The sequence below is a fragment of the Vipera berus genome, assembly GCF_964194415.1.
Source record: "Vipera berus genome assembly, chromosome: 3".
NCBI classification, from domain to species: Eukaryota; Metazoa; Chordata; class Lepidosauria; order Squamata; family Viperidae; genus Vipera; species Vipera berus.
Genome location: NC_138204.1, coordinates 210895821 through 210901500, shown reverse-complemented (window position 1 = coordinate 210901500; position 5680 = coordinate 210895821). Strand labels below are relative to the sequence as shown.

General features: G+C 39.0%; 1 pseudogene across 1 annotated transcript in view; it reads right to left on the bottom strand.

Moving 5' to 3' along the window:
- The window catches only part of LOC308665535 (mas-related G-protein coupled receptor member H-like), a 19664-nt pseudogene extending 14280 nt beyond the window's left edge, over positions 1–5384 (bottom strand). Inside the window, exons 1-2 of the transcript in view lie at positions 5332–5384; positions 1250–2026 (exon numbers count right to left, since the gene is read on the bottom strand). The product of the transcript in view is annotated as a mas-related G-protein coupled receptor member H-like (transcript). The remainder of the gene's footprint in view (positions 1–1249; positions 2027–5331) is intronic.
- Between the last annotated feature and the right edge of the window lie 296 nt (positions 5385–5680).

The window sequence follows — 5680 nt, the reverse complement described above, 5'->3', positions numbered from 1 at the left end:
TTGGTAGCAAATGTGCAATTCTCTGTGTTCTCCCTGAGACATAGCCCTGTACAATCAATCTCAATTGCAAAACAATTTTAGTTACGATATCGTCATTTTGATGATTTTTCTGGGATGGTCCTGGGTACAGAGCTTGTAGCAGTGGAGGGAAAATTCTTGCTTCCCACATCTTTCACCAATCCTCACCAATAAATTACAAAATGCTTTCTTAAGTTTAACAAAACTCTGTTTATAATTCATTTCTGCTGCAAGAAAAAAAAACCCCATTATTCTACTGATAAGATATATCACCCATTAATGACAAGCTAAAATACACTTTTCAAAGGGTTTGAAACTTTTATCCGGTTTTGGGAGCTTCATCTTGCCCAAAGACTCTTTGAAACATGACCTTGATGCTCTCCCTGGACTGAGTTCATAACAACGCTGCTAACATCGAATGTTATTGCTTGACAAGAGATGAAGAAGCAGCCGTTTCATATGTTAAACTTGTGTATTGCTTTAAGAGATTGAGTTTGCGGTTGGGAGGGGGGGACGAGTAGGATTACACCTTTCAAGGCCATCTCTAACTAGAGAAGATAAAACCTTGGCGGGTTTTCTAACGGAAGGGAAACTGATTCTTTAAATTAATTGGAGAATATGATTAATGACAAAATTAGAAAGGTGGAGAATTGTGTTTTAATATATTGTTCAAGGGGCAGAGATTTCAGATTCCAGCTTCCTTCGAGCAAGCATTTGCTGGTGTATTAGGCTAATAAAGGACTTTTAAGGTAAACAATGCCTCGGAGTCACTTGAAAAGCCCATACTTCAGAAATTTGACAGTTCGCTTCTTTCTCTCAACCAGAAAATAGATCACTGGGTTAACGCTGCTGTTTAGGCAAGCACTCAGACAAAAATAGAAATGAAAGAGCCTTGGTGGAGCAGTGGGCTAATGCCTCCTTAAGTAACACCAGCTGCCTGCAATTAGTGCAGGTTCGAGTCCCACCAGGCTCAAGGTTGACTCAGCCTTCCATCCTTCCGAGGTAGGTAAAATGAGGACCCAGATTGTTGGGGGCAATTAAGCTGACTTTGTAATAATGCTGCTTGGGGTGTGTGTGAAAGCCCTAATAAGCAGGCATATACATAGAATGAAGGCTACTGCTAAGCTTGTAAGCCACCCTGAGTCTTCGGAGAAGGGCGGGATATAAATGGAATTAAAATAAAAATTAAAATAAATAAAATAAACCTAAGATAGTTCCATATATAGCTCACGTTAACAAAATAAGCAACAAATATGTAGATGTATAATGGAACAGAAAGAATAAGGAAACAGAAAAGCGTAATTAAGATCATGACTAAAAGTCTTTCACGCTTGATCTGTTTAGATCTCAGATTTATGTTGATGAATAGGATCACAGAAGAGATTGTGATCAGTGGAAGGCAAAGCAGAGCAGTCACAAGCCAATGCAGTCTTGGAATGACATCATATAAAATACATTTCCCATGAGGCCCTGAATTCCACCCAGGAGGAAAGAGATGATCCAGGGGAAAGCGTAGACAGCAGGAGAGAAATATTTTGGTCGGAAACAGCGATGCCAGATTGGGAAGAGGATAGCAACACACCGGTCCATGCTGATGGCTGTCAGAAGAAATAGACCATTGATATACAGTACATGATGTGAGAGAGACAAAATAAAAGAACCCAGTTAGTTACGGGTGACATAATATCTATAAAATAAGGAGTCGAAAGTATAGGCATAAATATGAGAACCCCACAGTCAGAAATAGCTAAATTCAGAATCAGCACGGTGAAACGGTTTCTCTTAATCTTGGAAGCTGAGTAACCAGATGACAATTCCGTTTAGCGGAAGTCCTATGCAATAGGTGGTTAATATGACTGGTGGTATAATACGTTCAGTTTGGTCCTCATCAAAAGCATCAATACTATCATAGTAGGGATACTCTTCTGTAGCATTCCTGTTTGCAGGCTGAAATTCTTCAAGAGCCTCTTTAATGATCCAAGAATCTCTCCTTTTAGAATCGAAGTTCCTGTTAGAAGAAAAGAAAGAAGAGTAGGTTCAATAATTTCTCCATAATTATTCTGTGTTCATCTTTATCTTCTCTGTTGACAGACTGAGTGAAGGTTCAGATCTTTGCTAATGCTACACAAAATCTGTTCTAAATCACCAGCTGACTGTGTGACCAACCATAATAATAATAATAATAATAATAATAATAATAATAATAATAATAATAATAATAATAATAATAATAATAATAATAACAACAATAGAGGAAGCTTGCTCTGGCATAAGTAAACAGGTAAAATAGAACTACTTTGGCAAGAGAAAGCAAAGATGGTATCAGTAGAGATAACCCCAAAGTATCTGGAACCCAGTGGTGGGATTCAAATATGTGAACAACTGGTTCTCTGTGTGGATGATGCTTCCAGAAGTTCATTCTGGGCCTGGGCAACAAAAAATTAGCTACCGGTTCTGCTGAAGTGGTGCGAACTGGCTGAATCCCACCACTGCTGGAACCCCACTTTGACATAATCAGCACTGACAAATTCAGCATCAGGCAATTGCAAAAGGCAGCTTTCCTTGCAACAGGTTACATTAGGGGTCTTCAAACCTGGCCCTTTTATGACCTGTGGACTTCAACTCCCAGAATTCCTGGAAGTCCACAAGTCATAAAAGGGCCAGGTTTGAAGACCCCTGGGTTACATCAACTATAGTGTATTCAACCCGTGTGCTAATGAACTCTCAATGATTCTGGGCACTCACAACAATCAAATGACAAAATAATTACAATAAAATCAATTAAACAAACATCTCCAACTGCCTACTTTAGAGGTAGATGGTTCCACTATCCATGAAAAGTAGTTTCTATGCTGAATTTCACTGTTTTGAGGACATTCTTTGCTGAAAGCTTCTTTCTTGTAAGGAATCAGTTTGGAGTTTCAACACCTTGCCAATATTCCAGATATCTTGTCCTAGCTAAGGCACACTGGAAATATAAAAGCTGACCAAATCAGCACAGCAAATGAATCTACTTAGATGGATGGGCATTTGCTTCTAACTGAAGATATTCCTGCCTAAATCTATGAAGGTTTCTGACAGTCTCTTTCTTTATAGGTCATAAAAAGAGATTCTTCAGATCATCTGTAAAAGGTTTGTCACAATTCACCCCAGTATAGAGACAGTTAGTCCAGAAAAAGTCAACTGAGATTTAGATAACTATCAACATATAAATGCCACAAAAATATATATTGATGCTGAAAATCAGGAGCAGAATTTATTAGTTAAGTAGATGGATATTACTGTATTTGTCTAGGATCTATCAAACATCTTCTCTCTCTGAAACAATTGGTCCAAGGTCTTCAGATCTGGTGAGAAGAAGATTACTAGGTCATGCAACTGACAGTTGAAATGACTGGCATTGGCCAAAGCAGAAAAAGTTGTAGAAAAAAATGTGATGGGTTTTAAGTCCTGTTCAAGTTATTTGTAGCTGAAAAGATGAAGAACAGTAATTTCTAAGCATTATAGGTTTTTCTTACAATGTCTAAAATTTAAAATACTGTAACTCAGGGAGAACCTGTCAAATGTGTTGTTGGACAATTCAGAGGATTAAATATCTGAGTAGCAGGTGATCATAAGCAGATCTTTTGAAGAACATATTCTTTCTGTTCTGGAACGAGGAAGCGGATCTTGCTAAAAGTCTTACACAACTAGATATATTTTGTGTCTTGTCTAATCAGTGTAAACATCCAGCGATAAGAAGATTTGGTTCCTGTTTTTGCAGGATACTCACCAGCCATAGAAGGAGGACACCAGCCATAAACCCAATCAACTCTGAGGAAAAGAAAAAAAAATATTTTTTATTTCAACTGGACTGGTCTCCTCATCTGAGAATTTTTATCATGAACCTCTGCTCCTAAAGCTTTGATCTTCATGGTAAAGATAGGAAAATGAGTTCAAACCAGAAAATTTCAATTGAAATGGATGAGATTATCAAGGTATCAACATGGAAGATTTTGATATGAAATACAAATACAGAAATATACAACTACAGTATTAGAAATTGTCCATTATTATTATATTTCCATATCTCTGGGTCAAAATAAACCTTCCAACATTATTTCATGAAAATGATGGATCAAGCTCTTCAAAGTTGTTGAGTGGAAGATTATTGTGTCACAGTATTGAGGACTGAAGTGACCAAGGATGGCAGGAACTGCAGAGAAAATGTGATAAAGTCTTATTTAAATGAAGTTCAGACAGTTCATGAATGGAGGGAAAGTCTGCTCACCCCATTGTTTACCACCTACTAAATATGTAATAAATTACATTCTCCAATTAACACCTTTGACAGGCTCCCTAACAGTGTTTCTAGCCTGCCAAATAGTTGAACAATTTGACCTTGGTTCCCACAGGAAAGTTATTGTTTGACTGAACTAGAAGAATGCATCTTCCCTCCCTCGCCATAGCTGTGGCAAGCAAAAAAATATGAAGAAAGATGGTTGTAACCAAAAGTTGTTTTGTAGGTTTGATACCAGGAAGTTAGCATGAAAAGTATATTTTAAAAAAAAAATATATCCATGACACAGGGCCCTTATCTACAAAACCTACTGATGAATTTCTCATCTCAAAGTCCTATCTCTCATCTCCACAGTATAAAATAATGCAAAGTCCTGTTTATCATTTATGCAGTTCTTAAATTCATGTAGGATATCTGATGTGTATGGATTTGCGGGGCACAAGAAGCTAAAAATTCTTCCACCAATGACTTATACCTGACCCATCACAAGACCCTCTCTTGACACACCCATACCTGACATTGATATCCCTTAAACTCTGCTGAATATATTACCTAGCTTGGTAACAAAATGTTTGGAAACCAACCCACAAGCTCAGAGAACGAATTTTCACCTTCATTCTTTTTTTTTCTATTCCATGGACTAATGCTTTAAACTGCCTGTCCGATTTTAGTTTTTATTTTCTCCAACAATTCCACCTGTCACTGTAGAAGTTGCAAGTGGATTTCTTCCAATCTGTAGAAAGGAAAAAAACAACAACGCCACACTGAATCTGTTCATGCAAGAGCTCAGCTTAGAAGGAGCCAGACACCTTTCATGGATCAGTTGCAGCACTTTCTACCAACAACATCCATGAATCTGAATGAAGCACTGAAAGTCAGTAGTGGGATTCAAATACCTGGACAACTGGTTATCTTCAGGGACACCACTTCCAGAAGTCCATTCTGAGCCAGGGAGGCCTCCCAGGCCCAGAGCGGTCCACCGGAAGTGAGTCTACGCCACTTCCGGAAGTCTGTTTTGAACCATGGAGGCCTACCAGGCCCAGAATGGTCCACCAGAAGTGGCATGGAGGCACTTCCAGGGGGCCATTCTGGGTCTGAGAGGCCTCTCCAGCTCAGAATGGACTTCCAAAAGTGGCATCCATGCACTTCTGGTGGGCTGTTCTGGGCCTGGGAGACCTCCCCAGCTCAGAACGGACTTCCGGAAGTGGCATCCATGCACTTCTGGCAGTCCCTCTGAGCCTTGTGAAAAACGGATAAGGCATCAGCCTGTTTGCCGAAGTCAACAAAAAAATTAGCTACCGGTTCTATCAAACTAGTGTGAACTGGCTGAATCCCACCACTGGCTGAAGTGATTGGCTATACCAAATCTGCAGAGAAAATGTA